This window comes from Phocoena sinus, chromosome 3, assembly GCF_008692025.1.
Source record: "Phocoena sinus isolate mPhoSin1 chromosome 3, mPhoSin1.pri, whole genome shotgun sequence".
Taxonomy (NCBI): domain Eukaryota; kingdom Metazoa; phylum Chordata; class Mammalia; order Artiodactyla; family Phocoenidae; genus Phocoena; species Phocoena sinus.
In genome coordinates, this window is record NC_045765.1 from 169,121,908 (window position 1) to 169,148,178 (window position 26,271).

Sequence of the window (26,271 nt, forward strand, 5' to 3'; positions counted from 1 at the left end):
AAAGCAATGGTAGAAAAGAGTTTTATTCCAGCCATCCTTCATAAGAAACAGTTGGGAAAATCGAAAGGTTTAAAAGCGTGCTGGCGAGAAACCAGGCAGAAGTTACCCTCAGAGGATGGATTTTCCTGCTGGAAAGGCTGCCTGGAAGCTTTCCTGTGACCCAGTCCTGAGGCTTGCATGTCAGCATTATTGTTGGAGAATGGATTTGCTTCTAGGGAGCAGTGAGGATTCAGGATGCTGGCGCTGAGCCCCACCAATCTGCTCAGCTCCCTGAAGCCCGCACTCCTTGAGCCAAGGGATGTTCTTGAGGCTCCAGCACTTAAATTGTTTCTTTTAAACCTGGGAACCATCCCCCGCCTTGCAGGAGCAACCATTACACTTAAGACTGTGAGAAAATGCACCCTCAGGTCAACAGAGGTTCCCAAACTTTATTATTACTCTAATATTTTGACATTGAAGAATTGGATCCTAACATTGTACTAGGGGTTAATGCCAAAGGACTCTAGAAAAGTTATAAATAAGAACTTTATGGGTAAAATTCTTTAACTGGGGAAGCTGCGTAATTCCCAATTTGACAGCACAGTGGATAGAGTTATAGTGAAATTTCAGTCAACATGAAATCAACCGTGGCATTGCATTTTCAGCAAATGCAGCTTGAAGATTCAAGCTGTCATAAGCTCGAGGCAACTGCTCTTGAGCCTGTGTGACCGAAAAGAAGAAGGTTAGACAAAGGAGGAGCGAGCAGTGCCACGCGGGAAGCAGCATGCTTCTGGTCTCCATGCTCCACCCTCTTCACTCGCTGGCTTCAGCTCTCCTCTGTCCCAATTCACAGAATCTCGGGCAAATATAGGGCCTGGAAGATGTCTTTAGGGGAACAGCATGCACAGGGGATTCCAGAAGCCTGGATCAAAAAGGGAAGGGATTAGCTGGAATGTTCCTGTGGAACCACTGAGCCCGGGAGAAGAGGGAAGCTGTTTGAGATGGGGCTGAGGTTGGTGCTGGGAGCTGGGCTGCCTGCTGCACTGGAGGAGGGATATGAGAGCAGAATCAAGGCCGGGTGGAGACGCCAGTGGGCCAGGGTGGGTTGGGCGGCACTGGAGGTCAGTGTAGACATGGTGAACAGGCAGTGGGAGGTCTTATGTCCACTTCTGAGCGTGTTTGTGGCTGGCACTTCTCTGCCTCCCCTTTTGAAGCATTGATGCTGCTCAGGTGTGGTGAGTTGAATGGTGTCTCCCCAAAATTCATGCCCAACTAGAACCTCACAATGTGACCTTAGAAAGGAATGTCTTTGCAGATGTTATTAAGATAGGGATCTCAAAATGAGATCATCTGGATTAGAAAGGACCCTGAACCCAATGAAAATGACCTTATCAGAGACAGAAACCCGAGGTTCAGAGAAGAGGAGACCATGTTGAGATGGAGGCTGAGCGTGGAGTGATTAACCTCCAAGGCAGGGAATGCCAAGGATTGCCACCAGAAACTGGGAGAGAGCGCTGGAATGATTCTCCCTCAGAGCCTCCCGAAGGAAACTGCTCTGCCGACACCTTGGTCTTCGACTTCTGATCTCCAGAACTGTGAGAGAACAGATTTATGTTGATTAGGCCACCCTGTCACTTTGTGGTACCTTGTTACCACAGGCACAGGAACTCATGCATCAAGGTACTTGTCCTGGGAGCCACTTATAAAGACAAGAACAAGATGGACGCTTCACCAAGCATCTCTTTGTGCCAGACTCAGCATAAGACCTGACCCCTGCTTGGGGAACACTCATTCCAGTTTCGGACACGAAGGAACCAGACTGCACAGCTGGGGGACAGCAGGAGCAGAGATGACATGCAGCTTCTTTGGGCCCCAGAGGACTCGATCTGAGGTCCCAAAGATGGAGAGTAGGGAATTTGCTGGTGGAGAAGAGGTGAGGGCATGTCAAGCGTCAGGGCAACGTGTTAAAAGTGCTCAGTGAATGGCAAGGGCTGTGTGGCGCTGGGGTGATGGTGAGGGAGCACGTGACAAAAGAGGAAACTGCACAGAGACTGAGGGGCTGGGAACGTCCCAAGGTTTGGAGGTGACGGGTCGCCCTTGGTCCTTCAAGGTTTCAAATTTAGCGTTCACAACTCCGTGATGCTCCAGATTTTACTCTTGGGTTCATCCACCTCTTTACGCCTCCTGCCTGGACACGGCAGCTGCCTCATGCTGGTCTCCTGCCCCCTTCCCACTTTGTGGACTGGTCTCCACTTCACCCAAGCAGATCAGTGCCCCCAGCGCCTTCAGAATGACTGGACTCCAGGCCATGGCTTTGGACCCTCACATGGTCTGGATCCTTTTCCCCTGGATGCTAGGCTGGGTCCTATCCTCCCATCCCTGCTGCAAGCCCCACCCCAGCCTTTTCATTGCACACCAGTCTGACTGTCTTATTCCTGGAACAAGTCTTTTTAACTGGAAAGTTCTCTGCCCTCCCCCCATCTCTGCAGGACTCTTCCGTACCATTCAGGGTTCTGAGCGACACCCCATCAGTGGTGGGTGGCATCCCTCCTGCATCCCTGCATCCACCTCCATCCTGCACCATGTCCCATCACTGGTGTGTGGCCTTGACAGCTTCAGCTGGGACTATTTGGTTCATACTTGTGTTTATTTGTTACTGCCTGTTGTCCTGCCCCCCTGCCCAGCACATCAGCTCGGTAGGGGGAGGGGACCTGCCTGCCTTGGTCCACAACGTGCGCTGGGGCTGAGATCTGAGCTGGGCATGCCGCTTCCTGACTGATGAATGAGGAAACCAAGGCACAGGGAGAGGTCAGCCATGGAGTGATGGGGGAAGAGCTTCCCCAGTGTCTGGGCAGAGTGAGGCTACCCACGTGGGAATAAGCCCAAATCAGCATCCACAGGAGCCCAGCCCTGTCCCTCTGCAGGCTGCGTCCTCCCATCACATCCAGGCTTTTTATACTTGGTGCAGACGCTCCCACAGCCCTCCAGGGATCTGGTTGCATCCTCTAAGTGTGAGAGTCAAATCTCTCTTTGGCCTCCACACTTGTTCCATGTGCAGTACTTTTCCATCAGTAACATCCCCCACTGCAGGCAGTGAGGCTCACCGTGGGAGGGCCTGAGCCCCTGATGGGACGCGTCAGAAATTGGGGGAAAGGAGGCCCTGTAGTTAACAAACAGCCTGTTCCATCCTGTGATCCCCGAACGTGCTGGAGCGGGGAGTTGTGGCCTCGAGAATGAGGGGTGCCTTGACACAGGACCTTGAGCATTTTATCGAGGCTGGTGGTCTGAGCAGGTGTGTGTTCACAGGGTTAATGCTCACAGTGGTACAGAAATCTCTCTGGCCCCCGGTTCCCTGTACCCTCACCCATTTCTCTCTCCCTGGGCTTTGTACCAGCTTGGGGCAGGCTCCCCAGTGGCCAGCACTGAGTGGACCATACCCACCTTTCCCCAAAGCATTCTTAGTGGAACCACATGTATGATTGTTTCCTCTTTCACACTCAGCATGGGCAAATATCTAAAAGTGACTGAACACTCCAACACTCAGTGATACCTGGTGATGAAGCCCAGACCCTGTCATCTGACAAGCAAAGTGGCATCTCACCACACCAGGAGCATCTTTGCACCCAGGAGTCAGAAGACGTGCAGGATAGAGTATCTTGAGGTGACGGGTGAAGAGGGGGCAGGGCTTCCAGACGCCGCGGCCACCAGCGAGATTCGGGGTGGATGAGACATGACGCTGCTCCTTCCCTGAAGCACAGTCAGTAAAATGGGATGTGTTTAGAATTATTGATTTGATTCCATTGCCAAGGTCTCACTGAAAACCTGACTCATTCATCTCTGTTAAAGTAATTCACTCCTATTCAGCTGAGCGCCCACCACTTTCCTAGTACATTCACGTGCATCCCTTTGCACCCTCCTCAGTCCTGAGAGGTGGGATGATTTTCTTCCCTCCTTTATACTTGACAGCACAGCGGGGCAGTTGTGGCCAAGACACTCCTGGTGAGGGGCTGAACCGGGATTGGAACCCAGGTCTACGGAGACTGGATCCAGGGTGGTCGTTTCCACCCTTCACATGGAGCATTTCACTAACCCACAAAGCCTCCTAGAGGTAACATTTTCTTGATGATAAAATTAAAAACACTCATTACTGAGAACTTGGAAAACAGACAAGGGTACATAAAAGAATATAAACACCAACTCTTTTCCCACCACAAGAAATCATTATTACATCTTGATATTCTTGATTTCCTCCTAAACTTTCTATTATATCTTTCCAAAGTGCATGTGAGATCATTCCATGTGAATTTTTAAAAATCCATTTTCCCACCTAACAACTCATTATGGGCCCTTTGTTAGGTCGTTCAGTACCGACAGGGAATCCCAGGGCGGCATGACTTCCGCCATGAGGATACATTGCGATGCTTCAAACCCAGGCCTATACATTCAAACTTTTCTATTTCTCCCTTTTAGAAGCAATCTCATTTTGATTAACTTTGTACATAAATGTTTGTCTGTGTTTTTGATCACTTTCTTGGGACAGAATCCTAGAAAAGATCTTTTCAACGTGTTTTCAAAGGCAGCTCTGCCCTGGTTACTGTGTCAGTGCTTCCAAAAGCCATTTGTTTTTCAAAACAAGGCATCAGGAGACACCACGCCTTAAGTTGCAGAAAGGAACTTCACTTAAAAGAAGGTTTGGTTGAGGAAGAACATTTGTCTCTCTTTATCATCTCTACTGCCTGATCAAATCTGGGTGACCTGGAGCCTCATTTCCTCACGTTTTTAGAAGCTTACTGATGGCTGCTCAGCTCAGTGGAAGAACCAGCTGTTACCATCCTGGGGAGTCTGGAGGGTCACCATTCCCAGCCAGGTTGATCCGAGGTTAGACTGGCATGTATGCCCTCTAGTCCTTGTCTGGCAATTGCGTGGAGTGTTCGAGGGGTGAGGTCTTGCCTACCGTAGGGTAAGCACATACCTCCTGCAGGGAAAGAGAGCTCGGAAGATCACGTGTGCTCCACCGCTCCCCTGCTTGTAGGCTTTTCCAATAAACCTATTTCCCATGGTGCCAATCTGTACTCTTGGTGTGAGATGGTGCCTCCTCTGAGCCCTGGGGCAAGGTGGAGTAACTTTTGTGGAGTCTTCTCAAATTACAAAGTACCAGGTAACCACATAACATTGGGTGAGAGCTCCCAATTATTCCCTGGCCCTCAGGAGTCACCTTTCATCTTGTAACTTCCCGGGGTCTGTAGAAGAGCTGTCAGCTATGGAACACGTGAAACTCACTGGGTTTCATGGGGATGGTACCAGCGACAGGCCTCGTGAGAAGAAGACGGGCTAAAGGGACCTGCCACTCAGTGACAATTCTGTAATTAACATCATTGAATACATTTTTATCAAGGTACTGCCATTAGAGATTTTATATACACTGTTGCATTTGAATTTTAATAACAGTGATATGAAAAGTAGTAATAATGAGAATTTTAAAAGTACAAAGATTGGAAAGTAGGAAAAACAAAACTTATTCTGACAGATAATATGATTGTGTACATAATAGATTGATGGAATTTATAATAAGTATAGCCAAGTAGCTAACTTAATGCATACAATATTTAAAAAACATTGCTGTATATAAGCACCGTTAAGTTAGAAAATTAAATTCAAAAAGATATTTAAAATAGCATAAAACATCAAATGTTTAAGAATAAATAAAACAAGTGTATGTAAGACTTCATGTGGAACACTATTTTTTTTTTTTTTTTTTTTGCGGTACGCTGGCCTGTCACTGCTGTGGCCTCTCCCATTGTGGAGCACAGGCTCCAGACGCGCAGGCTCAGCGGCCATGGCTCACGGGCCCAGCCGCTCCGTGGCATGTGGGATCTTCTCTGCATCGGAAGGCGGACTCTCAACCACTGCGCCACCAGGGAAGCCCCATGTGGAACACTATTAATGAGAGAAATTTAAGACAATAAATGGCAGATTCACTATTATATAGATATTTACAGATGGGAAGATTCACTATTATATAGATAGCAACCCTTCCAAACTGATGTCTAGACTCAATGCAAGTCCAATAAAAATGCCAACGCTGTGTGTGTGTGTAACTTGAAAAACGGATTCTAAAGCTTATATGGGTGCTATTCCAAGACACTCTTGAAAAAGAAAAGGGCATGAACATTGTTTCCTTTGAATATTCAACTTTATGTAACTTTACTCCCTATTTAGGGAGTCCTGAGGTGCTGACAATTTCTTGACCCAGTTGGTGGTTACATTGGTGTTTAATTTGTAATACTTTACTAAGGTGTTGGTTTTGTTTTGTGCACTCTCTTTGGGTATGATATACCATAGAGAGTTTGTAAAGGAGATGATATAGGATTTCAAGAAGGACACGGTCCTCTTTGAAAGGCCTAAATGTTCCTGATTCTTAAAAATGGATTTATTTTATCACTTAAGTAAATGATGACTTGATGAAGAAATAAAAGGCACTGATATGGACAATTTTTCCACTTCCACTGAGACAAGCATGCTGCTTGAAGCAAGTGATTTTCTCGGTTTGGGCTTTTGGACTGTGCTGGAAATGGGCAGGATGAAATGTCAGCTTTCCCTCTTCTCTCCCCCTCTCCCTCCCCCCCCCTCCTCCCTCCCCTCCCTCTGGACCGCTGTGAGCACGACTGGTGTAGGGCAAGGCTCTCAGAGATGCCGTGAGAGCTTCTGAGAGACCCTGTCCAGGACCGCCTGTTGATCTGAATGTCACTGTGTTAGAGCCTGCTCACCAATGAACTGCAAACATGTAACTGAGAAGAACTAACCCAGCAACTGGTAAGCAGTCGGGACCACATTAACCACAAATACCTTGATGCTTTCGCCTTAATAACACCGCAATCTTCACCTGGGGCTCCTCTCATGGAAGCACATTCCTAAGAAAAAAGAGGCATAATGTCCACTTCATTTTACCTCAGGCGGGGATTGCAAGATTAATTTTAAAGTTATTTACTTTGAGTTCTTTTGAGGAGTGGTTGTAACTAACACAAAAGAGCAAGGACAGTACTTCTAATTGGGACAATATTAGTGAATAGCAATGAAAGAAATTCAAGGTTATGTGAATAATAATTCTATTAAAATAGTTTTCTATAAATACAGGGTAGTATCATACTGAAATTATAACTTTCTTCTTAATTTTCTTGACTTTTAAATCTTTGAATTGTACTTAAACACATTATTTTATTGATGGTGACATGCTTTTTAACATAATAATTTTCTCTCCTAAAATAACTCATTCTGTGTACAGGGAAAATATTCTTCAGATAATAGGCCTTTCTGTATTTTGAGCCTGTACCTTTGTAATAAAATGTAAAGTACTTAATCCCCTAAGCTTTACAATCTTCCTACAATATCCGTGGGGAATCCATAGGTATTAAATTAGCTACAGGGGGCTTTGAAAATGTTCTCCAAATGCTGTAAAAAGATATTGAGAAATCAAGAAAGATACTAAGGATTACAAGAAAAAATTAATAATACCAGATAGTCTACTAAGATTCAAGTCTGGTTTATTTATATTAAGTTTTCTACTTATTTGGAATTTCCTGAGTGAAAGTACTGTCCTTGATGTTTCACTGCTAGAGTCAAAAGGTGGCTGTTCATGACTGAGTCCATTTATTAAGAATAGCACAAGGGAACTATATTCAATATCCTGTGATAAACCATAATGGAAAAGAATATGAAAAAGAATGTCTCTATGTGTATAACTGAGTCCCTTGGCTGTACCGCAGAGACTGGCACAGCATTGTAAATCAACGACACTTCAATAAAAAAAAAAAATTAAAAATTTAATTCGAAAAAAAGAATGCATGGAATTTAGAAGCCTGTGGTATTTTAGAGGATCTGAATTCATCTCACCTGCTTCTCTGGCAAAGACCAGACTGACCTCCTCTACTGGGATGCTGGTCTATGATACACACAGTCTACAAACAGTCTTTTATATGTTTCCTGAACATAATAGAATTGTGGGGATTATTAGCTAAACATCTGAGCCTGCTTATTGTTGTCCATTTGGGATTATCGAGAAGCTCGGTCCATTGGAAAATAAGCTGTCCATCATAGTGATTTAAAGAATGATGGATGAGTGTGCTTTGACCCACAGAAAATATGAGAAAGAATTTCTTATATTTGTGTTTTAAATTTCTTGATCATGATCACCTGCTAAAATAATAAATTCAAAAATAAGATGGTAGACACCCCTCTCCCCCACACACACTGAAAAAAAAGCTGATAGGTTTTTAAGAACAAGGGTAATTTGAAAGATCCAGTGGTCCTTCCTCTGGAAGGTTCAGCACCAAGGCCAGTTCCGGAGGGGAAGCTCCCCAGCTCCCCCCTGCCCCTGGGAAAGCTGAGGGAAGGGGAATTTGCAGGTTATTTAATAAAGGATGCTGGTGAATGTCTGAGACGCATGCCTGCATTTTCTGTTCAGAGCATCATTAGAAAAGGGCCCTCATTCTGACGGGCACTCAGGAAGGGCAGGTCCAGGTTATGAGGAGAGAACTCACGTGTCTTACCCTTTGCAGTATTTGTGGCCACAAGCTGAGAAGAAGTGAGGGGACTGTTTACAAACATCTTCTTAAAGGACAGAGAGGGATCTCAAATATTGAATTTGTGTCTGAACATTTTGTGAGGAGCCTGGCACACAGTGTAGATAAATATTTGGTGAATGAATGATTAAATAAGTTGTCTAGAGTTGCTCCCTCCTATTTTTTTACCCTTTATGCACTTAAAATATTTTCTCTTGAAATATAATACACACACAGACAAGTACACAGTCATAAATGTGTGTTTAATGAATGATGCTGTGAAACCTATCAGTGAAACATCACAAACTCCCCACCAATTTCAGAGAGAAGACTGTCTTAATCCACTCAGGCTGCTGTAACAAAGTACTACAGGCTGGGCAGCTTATAACAACAGACATTTGTTTCTCACAGTTCTGGAGGCTGTAAGTCCATGATCATGGTATCTGTGTGGTGGGGTGAGGGTCCTCTTCGAATTCAGACTTCTTGCTGTGTCCCCATGTGGTGGAAAGGGTGAAGAAGCTCTCTGGGGCCTCTTTTATAAGGACACTAATCCGATTCAAGAAGCATCCACTTTCAGGACCTAATCAACTCCCAATAGCCCCATTTCCTAATAGCATCACCTTGGTCATTAGGTTTCCAACATTTGAATTATGTGGGGACACAAACGTGCAGACCATAGCAAGAACAATTCCAGCGTCCCAAAAGCCAAAAGCCACCTGCATCCCCTCCTGATGACTGCCTTTCCCCTTAGAAACCACCAACATGCCAACTGTTGTGGTGACCCCTTCCTGGCTTCTCTTTACAATTATACCTGGCAGGCACAGTCCCTAAGCTCAAGAGCTGTTTTCATTTTATTTTATTTTTTTTTTAAGTGAAATCAATCACTTTTTACATAGGGCTTCTTTTGTTTGCTGTATGCGCATGACATTCAATTGCATTGTCCCACGTCCTCCAGTTCTTTAATTTCCATGGCGGTTCTGTATCACTTGTATGAATACACAACAAATTGATTATTCTACTGCTAATGGTCAGCTGGGCTGTGGACGTGGCTTTGGATCTTAGATCTCTCCCCAAGCGTCACTGCTCATGGTCTCTCCTCACCTGTGCATGTGGTTCTGTAGAGGATGTAGGGGGTCCAAAAGGCAGTGCCGCTCCTGCACCCAGCAGGAGGACTCTGCTCTGGGCTGTGTGTAGAACAAACACAGACAAATGTATGTTTGTTTGGGGACAGCCCCTGTCCCTCCACATGGGCACAGCATAGCCCTTAACCCTGGACCTCTTACCTCTTGGCTGAGACCATTCAGGCCCCATATCAACTTCTCCACATCTTCCCTGTGGTCTCAAAGCAAAGGAGATGGTACTGAATGTGAAAGGGGATGTGAGTCACCCCAGACTTGCAGTGTGGGAGCCGCCAGGGGTGGTTGCTTGGGTAGGTCTAGATACACCAGTCCCTGATGTGAAGCATGATGGCAAGTCATCACATTGGCATCTAGAAGAATTTCAACATGAGAATTGTGAGTAGCTTTATAGCTATAAAAAATATTAATAAGATTGAATTATAGTTTAAATTTTACATAATTACAGCTTTATTTATATAACTTTGATTAAAAATTTTTCAGTTTATTAATTACAATTTGTGTCTGACCTTTGTGAAATTGGTTTAAATATTTTAGAAGAAAAATAATTTTTTAAGAAAATATAATGTATTTTTTAATTGTCCATTTTAAATATTATTTTAATTTGTACATTTATAGATGTGTATTCCATGTATTTATATTTTTGATAAAAATATATTCAAATAACACTTCATTGTATATTTTAATATGAAATGCACATTAGAAACTAAAAGATTACATTAGATCATGGAGAATAAATGTAGTCAGCTTTTTTTGTAGAAGTAGAAAATATGGAAGTGGGGCTCAGAAATAGAAAGCAGAAAGGAAATAGGAAAATCTTCAGAAAAGGAGGTCTGCTTACATTTAAAAATAATGTAGAACAATGAAATTGAGCAGACTTCTGTGGAGTGTGACTCAGATGAAATTTGCAAACTCATACATTTTATAATTAGAATTAATTATTGAAAAAACTGAAAATGAGCAAGAAAATTATTCTCACCAGATATAAAGCTTAAACAGGTCAGATAAAATCTCTTTATAATCATTATTAAAGGAAAATTGAATTTTTGATCAAACAATGAGATTGGAAAAGAGTATTTCTTATCAAAACTGAAACTGGAAGCGACAGGCACAGTGCCAGCCTGCTGTTAGAAGAGGAAGGAAATGATATTCATGAAATTGGTAGATTGGGCAAGAGAGATGAAACCTCATCACATCGTTTGGATAGTGTGTGAATGTTTCTAGCAAACGCAATCTGATTCACATTGATTCTGATTTTCCTTTGGTAAGTCTGACAGAAAATTGAGTATTTTACATGACAATTATTTCAAGTGGAAGAAGAAAATATGGAAACCAACTTTTATATTTTAAGTATAAAGGCAAAGTATCTTGTAACAATTTTTCATATTTTATAACAAAGCTTTGGCTAAGATGGTATCTATGGCTGGAGACATCCAAGTTCTTAGTTATAAGAACATAAAACATACCTTGCACATAAAAATCACACATATCACACATTCGTAATTACTGCGATGGGGAAAAGTCTCAATAAACAACAAACAATCAAGAGTGTTAAAGAAAGACACGTGAACACTGAAGTACATTGATGTAATGTTCTCAAAGAATAATATCATCTGCTCAATCAATATTTAGCAAGCATGATTTTTGTGTGTGTGTGTGATGCCACTAGTACAATATTTACAGAAAACAATAGAAATTTCCTAGTTTTGTAGAAATGCTTGCAAAGTTAGATGATAGAATGACTGAACCTGGAATATAGACAAAAAACAAATCAGATGAACATTATCAAGGATGAAATATTCAATCAAGATCCATATTTTAATGAATGCTAAAGTAAGAGGAGAAATCATACACAAATGTTTAAAAAAGTAAATATTACTAATTTCCATGAACTTTACCAAGGACAAATGTTCTGTTGAATAAGTAACATTTATGGTATTTAGTGTTAACTACCAGAAAGAAGAAAACAGTCATCAAAATTAGTGGTTGTCATTGCTTTTATATCTATTGTAAAATGTGTAGGTTTTGACAAGGAAAAGGTGTGAAGAACAACTTTTAGACTCAGGCACTGTGATAGTTGAGTGCACGTTAAGGGCACTAATAATGTTGGTAAAGAGAAATGTGTACAAACCAGAATTTTGGCTGAAAATCCATTTGTCACTAGGAGTCGTGACTCAACTCTACACATAGTGACAACATTTTTGGAGCAATGAATGCAATAATTATACTCTATATGCTATTTTCTGAATCTTCCCAAAGATAGAACCTCTTATCAAATTTGACCTTCCAACCCTCTCGACCACATGATGGGAATATCAAATCGATGCAGTCAGAGAAAATAGATTTTATTTTGACAAGATAAAATACTTAGTAGAAGAATGAACTCAAACAATGATCCTCAAATAAAACGTTAACATGGTCTTCAGCATGCAAAAGAAATTAATGCTGATCTGTACCATCCACAGTCAGTGGGTATGAACTATTGCTTATTAATAATATGCCTACAAAAAAGCCAAGTCTAAATGTAGGCATTTTGCTTTTAGGATTAAAATAGTTTTGAAATTATTTTAGAGAAAATTGGATTTTGGTCATGTGAAGCATACACTGAAGGTGACATTCCAATAAAATTTGAAAACTTAGTACCAGGAAATGAAAATGCTTGAAGACTATGAGGAAGAGTGTGCATTAATGATGCTGAAATTGTATCAATCACATTACAATCTCAACTGAAGGAAGAGTTGAATAAATTGAGCCTCATTCTGTCAGTTTGGGTTTTCTTTATAATGTTCCAGAATTGAACAACTTGAAAGAAGAACTTAAGAAACTAAGCTAATTAAGAGTTAGGCAAATTACGTAAGGAAGAATTAAGGAATTCATTGATTATATGTCATTTTATAGCTTATTTTTTTAAAAATAAACTTTTAACTGTAAAATAATTTTAAATTGACAGAAAAGCTGTGAGGATAGTTCAGAGAGTTCCCATACACCTCACGCCTAGTTACACCTATTATTAACATTTATGTTAGTATGATATATTTGTCATAATTAATGAACCAATATTGACGTTATTAAACGAAGCCCATACTTTATTCAGATATTTTGAGTTTTACTTAATGTCTTTTTCTGTTTCAGGGTCCCATCCAGGATACCATTTTACATTTAGTAATCCTGTCTCCCTAGGTTCTGCTAGGCAGTTCTGTTTTTTTTACATCTTTATTAGAGTATAATTGCTTTACGATGGTGTGTTAGTTTCTGCTTTATAACAAAGTGAATCAGTTACACATATACATATTTTCCCATATCTCTTCCCTCTTGCATCTCCCTCCCTCCCACCCTCCCTATCCCACCCCTCTAGGTGGTCACAAAGCACTGAGCTGATCTTCCTGTGCTATGCGGCTGCTTCCCACTATCTATCTATTTTACGTTTGGTAGTGTATATATGGTCATGCCACTCTCTTGCTTTGTCACAGCTTACCCTAACCCCTCCCCATATCCTCAAGTCTGTCCTCCAGTAGGTCTGTGTCTTTATTCCTTTCTGATCCCTATGTTATTCAGGACATTTTTTTTTCTTAAATTCCATATATATGTGTTAGCATACAGTATTTGTTTTTCTCTTTCAGACTTACTTCACTCTGTACGACAGACTCTAGGTCTATCCACCTCATTACAAATAGCTCAATTTCGTTTCCTTTTATGGCTGAGTAATATTCCATTGTATATATGTGCCACATCTTCTTTATCCATTCATCCGCTGATGGACACTTAGGTTGTTTCCATCTCTGGGCTATGGTAAATAGAGCTTCAATGAACATTTTAGCACATGACACTTTTTGAATTATGGTTATCTCAGGGTATATGCCCAGTAGTGGGATTGCTGGGTCATATGGTAGTTCTATTTGTAGTTTTTTTAAAGGAACTTCCATACTGTTCTCCATAGTGGCTGAACCAATTTACATTTCCATCAGCAGTGCAAGAGTGTGTCCATTTCTCCACACCCTCTCCAGCATTTATTGTTTGTAGATTTTTTGATGATGGCCATTCTGACTGGTGTGAGATGATATCTCATTGTAATTTTGATTTGCATTTCTCTAATGATTAATGATGTTGAGTATTCTTTCATGTGTTTGTTGGCAGTCTGTATATCTTCTTTGGAGAAATGTCTATTTAGGTCTTCTGCCCATTTTTGGATTTGGTTGTTTGTTTTTTTGTTATTGAGTCGCATGAGCTGCTTGTAAATTATGGAGATTAATCCTTTGTCATTTGCTTCATTTGAAAATATTTTCTTCCATACTGAGGGTTGTCTTTTGGTCTTGTTTATGGTTTCCCTTGCTGTGTAAAAGCTTTTAAGTTTCATTAGGTCCCATTTGTTTATTTTTCTTTTTATTTTCATTTCTCTAGGAGGTGGGCAAAAAGGATCTTGCTGTGATTTATGTCATAGAGTGTTCTGCCTATGTTTTCTTCTAAGAGTTTGATAGTTTCTGGCCTTACATTTAGGTCTTTAATCCATTTTGAGCTTATTTTTGTGTATGGTGTTAGGGAATGATCTAATCTCATACTTTGACATGTACCTGTCCAGTTTTCCCAGCACCACTTTTTGAAGAGGCTGTCCTTTCTCCACTGTATATTCCTGCTTCCTTTATCAAAGATAAGGTGACCATATGTGCAGGTTATCTCTGGGCTTTCTATCCTGTTCCATTGATCTATCTTTCTGTTTTTGTGCCTGTACCATACTGTCTTGATTACTGTAGCTTTGTAGTATAGACCGAAGTCAGGGAGACTGATTCCTCCAGCTTCTTTTTTCGTTCTCAAGATTGCTTTGGCTATTTGGGGTCTTTTGTGTTTCCATACAAATTGTGAATTTTTTTGTTCTAGTTCTGTGAAAAATACCAGTGGTAGTTTGATAGGGATTGCATTGAATCTGTAGATTGCTTTGGGTAGTATAGTCATTTTCACAGTGTTGATTCTTCCAATCCCAAAGCATGGTATATCTCTCCATCTATTTGTATCATCTTTAATTTCTTTCATCAGTGTCTTATAATTTTCTGCATACAGGACTTTTGTCTCCTTAGATAGGTTTATTCCTAGATATTTTATTCTTTGTGTTGCAATGGTAAATGGGAGTGTTTTCTTGATTTCACTTTCAGATTTTTCATCATTAGTGTATAGGAATGCCAGAGATTTCTGTGCATTTATTTTGTATCCTGCTACTTTACCAAATTCATTGATAAGGTCTAGTAGTTTTCTGGTAACATCTTTATGCTTCTCTATGTATAGTATCATGTCATCTGCAAACAGTGACAGCTTTACTTCTTCTTTTTCGATTTGGATTCCTTTTATTTCCTTTTCTTCTCTGATTGCTGTGGCTAAAACTTCCAAAACTATGTTGAATAAGAGTGGTGGGAGTGGGCAACCTTGTCTTGTTCCTGACCTTAGCAGAAATGCTTTCAGTTTTTCACCATTGAGGACAATGTTGGCTGTGGGTTTGTCATATATGGCCTTTATTATGTTGAGGAAATTTCCCTCTATGCCTACTTTCTGCAGGGTTTTTATCATAAATGGGTGTTGAATTTTGTCAAAAGCTTTCTCTGCATCTATTGAGAGGATCATATGGTTTTTCTCCTTCAATTTGTTAGTATGGTGTATCACATTGATTGATTTGTGTATATTGAAGAATCCTTGCATTCCTGGAATAAACCCCACTTGATCATGGTGTATGATCCTTTTAATGTGTTGTTGGATTCTGTTTGCTAGTATTTTGTTGAGGATTTTTGCATCTATGTTCATCAGTGATATTGGCCTCTAGTTTTCTTTCTTTGTAACATCCTTGTCTGGTTTTGGTATCAAGGTGATGGTGGCCTCGTAGAATGAGCTTGGGAGTGTTCCTCCCTCTGCTGTATTTTGGAAGAGCTTGAGAAGGATAGGTGTTAGCTCTTCTCTAAATATTTGGTAGAATTCCCCTTTGAAGCCATCTGGTCCTGGGCTTTTGTTTGTTGGAAGATTTTTAATCACAGTTTCAATTTCAGTGTTTGTGATTGGTCTGTTCATATTTTCTATTTCTTCCGGATTCAGTCTTGGCAGGTTGTGCATTTCTAAGAATTTGTCCATTTCTTCCAGATTGTCCATTTTATTGGCATAGAGTTGCTTGTAGTAATCTCTCATGATTTTTTTTATTTCTGCAGTGTCAGTTGTTACCTCTCCTTTTTCATTTCTAATTCTATTGATTTGAGTCTCCTCCCTTTTTTTCTTGATGAGTCTGGCTAATGGTTTATCAATTTTGTTTATCTTCTCAAAGAACCAGCTTTTCGTTTTATTGATCTTTGCTATCGTTTCCTTCATTTCTTTTTCATTTATTTCTGATCTGATTTTTATTATTTCTTTCCTTCTGCTAACTTTGGGGTTTTCTTGTTCTTCTTTCTCTAATTGCTTTAGGTTCAAGGTTAGGTTGTTTATTCAAGATGTTTCCTGTTTCTTAAGGTAAGATTGTATTGCTATAAACTTCCTTCTTAGAACTGCTTTTTCTGCATCCCATAGGTTTGGGGTTGTAGTGTCTCCATTGTCATTTGTTTCTAGGTATTTTTTTATTTCTTCTTTGATTTCTTCAGTGATCACTTCATTATTAAGTAGTGTATTGTTTAGCCTCCATGTGTTTGTATTTTTTACAGATCTTTTCCTGTAATTGATATCTAGTCTCATAGTGTTGTGGTCGGAATAGATACTTGATATAATTTCAATTTTCTTAAATTTTACCAAAGCTTCATTTGTGACCCAGGATATGATCTGTACTGGAGAATGTTCCATGAGCACATGAGAAAAGTGTGTATTCTATTGTTTTTGTATGGAGTGTCCTATAAATACCAATTAAGTCCATCTTGTTTAATGTATCATTTAAAGCTTCTGTTTCCTTATTTATTTTCATTTCGGATGATCGATCCATTGGTGAAAGTGGGGTGTTAAAGTCCCCTACTATGAATGTGTTACTGTCAATTTTCCCTTTTATGGCTGTTAGTATTTGCCTTATGTATTCAGGTGCTCCTATGTTGGGTGCATAAATATTTACAATTGTTATAACTTCTTCTTGGATCGATCCCTTGATCATTATGTAGTGTCCTTCTTTGTCTCTTCTAATAGTCTTTATTTTAATGTCTATTTTGTCTGATATAAGAATTGCTATTCCAGCTTTCTTTTGGTTTCCATTTGCATGGAATATCTTTTTCCATCCCCTTACTTTCAGTCTGTATGTGTCTCTAGGTCTGAAGTGGGTCTCTTGTAGACAACATATATATAGGTCTTGTTTTTGTATCCATTCAGCCGATCTGTGTCTTTTGTGGGAGCATTTAGTCCATTTACATTTAAGGTAATTATCGATATGTATGTTCCTATTCTCATTTTCTTATTGTTTTGGGTTCATTATTGTAGTTCTTTTCCTTGTCTTTTGTTTCTTGCCTAGAGAAGTTCCTTTAGCATTTGTTGTAAAGCTGGTTTGGTGGTGCTGAACTCTCTCAGCTTTTGCTTGTCTGTAAAGGTTTTAATTTCTTCATCAAATCTGAATGAGATCCTTGCTGGGTAGAGTAATCTTGGTTGCAGGTTTTTCTCCTTCATCACTTTAAATATGTCCTGCCAGTCCCTTCTGGCTTGCAGAGTTTCTGCTGAAAGATCAGCTGTTAACCTTATGGGGATTCCCTTGTGTGTTATTTGTTGGTTTTCCCTTGCTGCTTTTAATATGTTTTCTTTGTATTTAATTTTTGACCATTTGATTAATATGTGTCTTGGCATATTTATCCTTGGATTTATCCTGTATGGGACTCTCAGTGCTTCCTGGACTTGATTAACTATTTCCTTTCCCATATTAGCGAGGTTTTCAACTATAATCTCTTCAAATATTTTCTCAGTCCCTTTCTTTTTCTCTTCTTCTTCTGGAACCCCTATAATTCGAATGTTGGTGCATTTAATGTTGACCCAGAGGTCTCTGAGACTGTCCTCAGTTCTTTTCATTCTTTTTTCTGTATTCTGCTCTGCAGTAGTTATTTCCACTATTTTATCTTCCAGGTCATTCTGTTCTTCTGCTTCAGTTATTCTGCTATTCATCCCATCTAGAGTATTTTTTATTTTATTTATTGTGTTGTTCATTGTTGTTTGTTTCATCTTTAGTTCTTCTAGGTCCTTGTTAAATGTTTCTTGCATTTTCTCTATTCTATTTCCAAGATTTGTGATATCTTTACTATCATTAGTCTGAATTCTTTTTCAGGTAGACTGCCTATTTCCTCTTCATTTGTTAGGTCTGGTGGGTTTTTATCTTGCTCCTTTTTCTGCTGTGTTTTTTTCTGTCTTCTCATTTTGCTTATCTTACTGTGTTTGGGGTCTCCTTTTTGTAGGCTGCAGGTTTGTAGTTCCTGTTGTTTTTGGTGTCTGTCCCCAGTGGTTAAAGTTGGTTCAGTGAGTTGTGTAGGCTTCCTTGTGGAGGAGACTAGTGCTGTGTTCTGGTGTATGAGGGTGGGTCTTGTCTTTCTGGTGCACAGGTCCATGTCTGGTGGTGTGTTTTGGGGTGTCTGTGGGCTTATTATGATTTTAGGCAGCCTCTCTGCTAATGGGTGAGGTTGTGTTCCTGTCTTGCTAGTTGTTTGGCATATGGTGTCCAGTACTGTAGCTTGATGGTCGTTGAGTAAAACTAGGTGCTGGTGTTGAGATGGAGATCTCTGGGAGATTTTTGCCATTTAATATTATATGGAGCTGGGAGGTCTTTTGTGGACCAGTGTCCTGAAGTTGGATTTCCCACCTCAGAAGCACAGCACTGACTCCTGGCTGCAGCACCAAGAGGCTTTCATCCACACAGCTCAGAGTAAAAGGGAGAATAAGTAGAAAGGAAGAATGAAAGAAAGGAAGGAAGCAAGCAAGCAAGGAAGGAAGGAAGGAAGGAAAGAAGAAAGAAAGAAAGAAAGAAAGAAAGAAAGAAAGAAAGAAAGAAAGAAAGAAAGAAAGAGAGAAAGAAAGAAAAATAAATAAAGGAGGGAGGGAGGGAGAGAGGAAGGAAGGAAGGAGCAAAGGAAGGAAAGAGAGAAAGAAAGAAGAGAAAATAAAATTAAATAAAGTAAGATAAAATAAAATAATTAAAATAAAAAATAATTATTAAGAAAAAATTAAAGTAAAAACAATGATAAAAACAACAATAACAAAAAAAAAAAAAAAACTGGACAGATAGAACCCTAAGACAAATGGTGGAAGCGAAGCCATCCAGACAAAATCTTACACAGAAGCATACATATACACACTCACAAAAAGAGGAAAATGGGAAAAAATCATAAATCTTGCTCTCAAAGTCCACCTCCTCAATTTGGGTTGATTCGTTGTCTATTCATGTATTCCACAGCTGCAGGGTACATCAAGTTGATTGTGGAGCTTTCATCCACTGCTTCTGAGGCTGATGGGAGAGATTTTCCTTTTCTCTTCTTTGTTCTCATAGCTCCCAGGGCTCAGCTTTGGATTTGGCCCCACCTCTGCGGGTAGGTCACTGGAGGGCGTCTGTTCTTCACTCAGACAAGATGGGGTTAAAGCAGCTACTGATTCGGGGACTCTGGCTCACTCAGGCCAGGGAGAGGGAGGGCTGTGGAGTGTGGGGCAAGCCTGTGGCAGCAGAGGACGGCATGATGCTGCACCAGCCTGAGGCGCGCCGTGCGTTCTCCCAGAGAAGTTGTCCCTGGATCATGGAACACTGGCAATGGCGGGCTGCACAGGATCCCGGGAGGGGAGGTGTGGACAGTGACCTGGGCTTGCACACAGGCTTCTTGGTGGCTGCAGCAGCAACCTTCGCATCTCATGCCCGTCTCTGTGGTCCATGCTGTTAGCCGCGGCTCGTGCCCGTCTCTGGATTCTTTAAGCAGCGCTCTTAATTCCCTCTCCTTGTGCACCAGGAAACAAAGAGGGAAGGAAAAATCTCTTGCCTCTTCGGCGGCTCCAGACCTTTTCCCAGACTCCCTCCCGGGTAGCCAAGGTGCACTAAGCCCCTGCAGGCTGTGTTCACGCCGCCAACCCCAGTCCTCTCCCTGCGCTCCGACCGAAGCCCGAGCCTCATCTCCCAGCCCCACCCGCCCTGGTGGGGGAGCTGACAAGCCTCTCGGTCTGGTGAGTGCCGGTTGGCCCTGATCCTCTGTGGGGGAATCTCTCCGCTTTGCCCTCCTCACCCCTGTGGCTGCGTTCTCCTCCGCAGCTCTGAAGCTTCCCCCCTCCACCACCCACAGTCTCCACCCACGAAGGGCCTTCCTAGTGTGTGGAAACCTTTCCTCCTTCACAGCTCCCTCCCACTGGTACAGGTCCCATCCTTAGCCTTTTGTCTCTGTTTATTCTTTTTTCTTTTGCCCTACCCAGGTATGTGGGGACTTTCTTGCCTTTTGGGAGGCCTGAGGTTCTGCCAACGTTCAGTAGGTGTTCTGTAGGAGTTGTTCCACGTGTAAATGTATTTCTGGTGTATCTGTGGGGAGGAAGGTGATCTCTGCGTCTTACTCTTCCGCCATCTTCCCTACGATCTCTAGGCAGTTCTGTTTTTATCAGACTTTCTTTGTTTTAATGGCCTTGACAGTTTTGAAGAATTCTGGTCAGAAAATTGGTAGAATGTCTTTCAATTGGGGTGTGTCTGATGTTTTTCTCATGGTTAGACTGGGGTTATAGGTCTTGGGGAAAGAGACTACAGATATAAAATGCCATTCTCATCACATCGTATCAAGTGTGCACATGATCAATATGAATTATCACTTTTGATGTTGACCTTGAACACCTGGATGAGGTCGTATGTGTCAGTTTCTTTACTGTAAAGTTACTCCCTCCATCTTCATACTGTCCTCTTTGGCAGGAAGCCACTATGTACAGCTACCACTTAAGCACAGAGAGTTATGCTCTCATCTCTGAGGACAGACGATGTATCTAAATTATTTGGAATTCTTCTGCAGGAGAAGGTTCCCTATTCTCCTCCATAAATTTATTTATTCACTTATTTATTTGTATCAATAAGGACTCATGGCTATTTATTTTATACTTTGGGTTATAATACCATACTATTCTATTCACTTTGTTACTCAAAATGATCCAGCTTTGACCATTGGGAACTCTTTAGTTGGCTCCTATGAGCTTTTGATATAACCTCATCATAGTTTTTAATTAAATTTAATTAATTATTTTATTATTATTTAACTCTTTCTTGCTTCCTGGCACTACAAGATTTTCAAGTTTATCTTGTATATTTCTTGCCCTAGTCCTAGGGCCAACCGTTTCTCCAAAAAACCTGGGTCCTTTATTGCAGATTAGTATTAGAAGCCAGGATTGGGGCACTAGATGTGGTTGTTCATATTGGCGTGTTCTTGTTCCTAGATGATCTGATTTAACAGAGAATGGAAATATATGTGGATATACTAACTTGTGTATAAATACATATCTATAACTATTTCTCTGTGAAACCATCTATCTTAGGTTTGTGTCTCCACCTCTGATCCATTACCACCTGGATTATTCTAGCAACTTCTCCTTTGCTTACCTCCAACCTCCACCCCAACAGTGAGAAACCTGGCTCCCACCATCCACATGTCCACATATACAGTGGTTACAGAATTGGTAACTTGGATTCCTGTGGGAAACACCCTTATCAACTAGTGTACAGTGCTTATGTACAGTTTCTGTTGCTTTTTGTCTTCAGGCTCCACTCTTTTTTTTTTTTTCACTTCAATTAAAAATAAAAACAAAAATAAACAGAAACAAACAAGCAAAAACACCCAAAATCACTTTAGGTCAGCATGTTGTCCCCTTGTTTCTTAAATGAGGTGGTTTCATACACTTGTAAAATAGATTCTTCTGTCACAGACTGCTTTCTCTCCTGGGATTCTATTATCTCCTGAGTGACTAATTTTTTTGAGTCCTTTAAGTTTCTCTCTTTGTACAGCAAAATTTTATGGTTTTGAAGAATGTATAGTGTTATGTTTCTACCATTACAAAAGGAGATCACACAGAACAGTCTTTCCAACCATAAAAAAACCCTGTGCTTCACCTACACACCTCTTCTCCCAGTTTTGAACTCCTGGCAACCACTAATTTGTTTACTGTTTTTATATAAACTTTCCTTGTTCCAGAATATCATGTAATTGGAGTCATACAGCATACAGTATGAATCCTTTTCATATCGGTATCTTTCACTTAGCAATGTGCATTTAGGTTTTATCCATGTCTTTGTGTGCCTTGATAGCTCATTTATTTTTATTTCAGAATAGTATTACATTGTATGGAGGTACCATAGTTTGTTTATCTGTTCACCTGTTGAAGGGCATCTTGGTTGCTTCTAGTTTTGGATGATTATGGATAAGGCTGCTATAAACATTTGCATACAGGCTTTTGTGTGAACAAAACTTTTTAAATTGTCTGGGTAAATACCTAGGAATATGGTTGCTGGATAATATGATAAGACCAGTTCAGCTTTATAAGAAACTGTGAAACTGTCTTGCAAAATGTCTGTCCCATTCTCATTTTCATTCTCACTCACAATGAATGAGAGCTCCTGTTGCTCTGTATCTCTGCCAGCATTTAATCCTTACAGTTTTCTGAATGTTAGGCAATTCTAGCCAATGTATTTATTCTAATAAGTAGGTAGTGGTATCTCTTTATTGTTTTAATTTGCATTTCCCTAATAAAAATGATGTTGAGCATTTTTAGTATGCTTATTTGCCATCTGTGAATCTTCCTTGGGGAAGTGTCTGCATATTTTTTCCCATTTAAAAAGTTGAGTTGTTTTCTTATTTTTGAGTTTTAAGTTTCTTTGTATATTTTGAGTGCAAGCCCTTTATCAGATATGTGCCTTGAAAATATTTCCTCCCAGTCTGTAGGTTGTATTTTTATTCTTTTAGCAGTGTCTTTTATACAGCAGATATTTTAAATTTTAATTAAGTCTAAATTATGAATTTGACTTTTTATTTCATGGGTTTAAATTTTAATTAAGTCTAAATTATGAATTTGACTTTTTATTTCATGGGTCATGTTTTCCTTGTTGTAACTAAAACCTCAACACAAAACCTAAGTTCTTACAACTTTTTCCTATTATTCTTCTACTACTTTTTGCATTTTACATTTAAACTTATGCACTATTTTGAGTTAATTTTTATGAAACATATAAGATCTGTGTCTATGTTTTTTTTTTTTCCCCATCAAGACATCCAGTAGTTCCAGCATCATTTGTTGAGAAAATATCTTTTTTTATGTTGAGCCCCCCTTGTTCCTTTGTCAAAGATCAGATGATTATATTTGTATGGCCCTGTTTATGGGATCTCTATTCTGTTCCATTAGCCTATTTGTTTATTCTTTTACCAATACTATGCTGTGTTGATTGTTATAGTTTTAAAGTAAATCTTAAATTGAACATTGTGAGTCTTCCAATTTTGTTCTTCTTCAGTATTGTAGTGTCTATTCTAGGTTTTTTGCCTTTTGATATCAACTTTAAAATTAGCTTATTGACATATACAAAATAGCCTGGTGAGATTTTGATTGGAATTGCCTTAAATATGTGGATCAAGTTGGAACAAATTGACATCTTAACAATTTTGAGTCTTCTTATCCATAAACATGGAATATTTCTCCATCTATTTAGATTTTCCTTGATTTCTTTCATCAGTAATTTATAGTCTTTGGCTTGCAGACTATAAAATTTTTTTTAGATTTATACTTATTTCACTTTTGGTGCTATTGTAAATGGTATTTGTATTAGTCAGGGTTCTCTAGAGGAACACAAGCAACAGGTTGTGTTTATCTCTATATCTGTCTATTTATCTCTATCTATCTATCTATCATCTAGGTTTATTTTAAGGAGTTGTCTTACATGTTTTTGGAGGTTTGGTAAGTTCAAAATCTGTAGGGTAGGCTAGCAGGCTGGAGACCTAGGGAAAAAGATTTGCTGTTTTAGTGCAAAGGTGGTCTGCTGCCAGAATTTCTTATTTTCAGGGGTGCTCAGATTTTGTTCTATTAAAACCTTCAGCTGAATGGATCAGGCCCATCCACATTATGGAGGTGACCTGCTTTACCTAAAGTGCACTGATTTAAATGTTAACCTCATCAGAAATGCATCTCCACAGAAACATCCAGATAATGTTCCACCAAATATCTGGGCACTCTGGCCCAGCCAGGTTGACACATAAAATTAAACATCATGGTATTTTTTTTAAATTTCAAATTCCACAGACATAGAGAATGGAAATGTGGACACAGAGGGGGAAAGGGAGGGTGGGATGAATTGGGAGATTAAGACTGACGTATATACACTACCATGCGTAAAACAGATAGCAAGTGGGAACCTACTATATAGCACAGGAAGCTCAGCTTGGTGCTCTGTGATGACCTAGATGGGTGGGATGGAGGGGTGGGAGGGCATATATGTATACATATAGCTGATTCACTTTGTTGTACAGCAGAAACTAACACAAGGGTGTAAAGCAACTATACTCCAGAAAAAATAAATTAATTAATTAATTAAAGAAAATCCAATTGTTTATTTCTGGTTTATAGGAAAGCAATGGACTTTGTATTTTAAGCATGTATTCTGAGATCTTCATCTACTTGTTTATTAGTTCCAGGACTATTTTTGTTGAGCTTTTCTACATAGACCATTATATCTGTGAATAATACAGTTTTACTTATTTATTTCCAATTTGTATCCACATTTATTCTTTTTTCGTTCTTTTATCTCACCAGCTAAAACTTCCAGTACAATGTTAAGCAGGAGTGGTGCGAGAGTTACTTTGTTCCTGATCTTAGGGAAAAAGTGTCCAGTCTCTCATCTTAAGCATGATGATAGCTTTAGATTTTTAATAGATACTCTTTATCAAGTTGAAGACATTGCTCTCTTCTTCCTAGTTTTCTGAAAGGTTTATCATAAATAGGCATCAGATTTTGCCAAATGCCTTTTCTGTCAATTAATGTGGTCAAAATGACTTTTCTTCTTCAGCCTGTTGATATGGAGGATTGCCTTGATTTATTTTTGAATGTTGAACCAGCTTTGCAGGCCTGAAATAAACACAACTTCATTGTGGTGTATAGTTCTTTTCATATATCAATGGGTTTTATTTGCTAATATTTTGTTGAGGATGTCTTTGTATTTATATTCATAAGAGATATTGGTCTGTAGTTTTCCTTTCTCTTAGTGTCTTTACCTGCTTTGGGTATTGAGGTAATGTTGACCTCATAGATGAGTTAGGAAATGTTCCCTCTGCTTTTATTTCCACAAGATATTATAGAGAATTAGTATTATTTCTCCCTTAAATATTTGGTAGAATTCATGAATGAAACCATATGGACCCAGTGTTTTCATTTTTGGAAGGTTATTAATTAGTGATTCAATTTCTTTAATAGATGATGGGATATTCAAATTTCTTATTTCTCCTTGTGTGAGTTTTGATAGTTTGTGCTTCTCAAGAAATTTTATTCCTTTCATCTAAGTTATCAAATTTTGGGGCAGAGTTATTTATAGTATTATTTTATTATTACCATTTTAATGCCCAAGAGATCAGTAGTGATGCCCTTTCTTTCTTTCATTTCTTATATTGGTGATTTGTATTCTTTCTCTTTTTCATGACCCAGAATGTTGCTTAACTTGGTGAAATTTCCATGTAAGCTTAAGAAGAATGTGTATTCTATTATCACTGAGTGAAGTATTCTAAAAAACGTCAATTAGATCAAGTTGATTGATGGTGCTGTTCATGTTATCTGTATCTTTACTGATTTGCTGCCCACTTGATCTATCAGTTACTGACAGGGGATGTTGAAGTCTCCAACTAAAATACTGGAGCTATTTCTTCTTTAATTTCTATCAGTTTTTTTCTCACGTTTTGATTCCCTGTCACGTGGCATACTCATGCTTATCATTATGTCTTCTTGGAGAATCAAGTCCTTTATCATTATTTAATGTTCTTTTTTATCACTGTAATCACCTTTGTTCTGAATTATATTTTGTCTGAAATATTTATAACTACTATGACTTTTTTTTTTCCATTAGTGATAGTGTGATATAACTTTCTCCATCTCTTCAATTTTAACTTGTCTGAATCTTTATATTCAATGTGGTTTTTTTGGTAGACAACATAGAGCTGGGCATTTTTTATCCCATCTGACAATCTTTGTCTTTTAAAGATTTTCTTAGACTATACACTTTAAAGTGATTATTGATACAGTTGGATTAATAACTACTATTTTTAACCATTTTCTATTCATCTCAATTGTTCTTGTTTACTTTATTGCCCTCTTTTCCTACCATCTCTGGTTTTAATTCAGCATTTTACAGGCATATCTCATTTTATTGTACTTCACTTTATTGCACTCTACAGACCCTGTGCTTTTTTTTTTTTTTTTTAACAAATTGCAGGTTTATAGCAATCCCGCATCAAACAATTCTATTGGTGCTATTTTCCAACAGCATGTTTTTGAATTAATACATATATATATATACATTGTTTAATAGACATGATGTTATTGAACACTTAATAGACCACAGCATAGTGTAAACATAACTTTTATATGTACTGGGAAACGAAAACACTTGTGTGACTTGCTTTATTTATGGCAATATTCACTTTACTGCAGTGGTC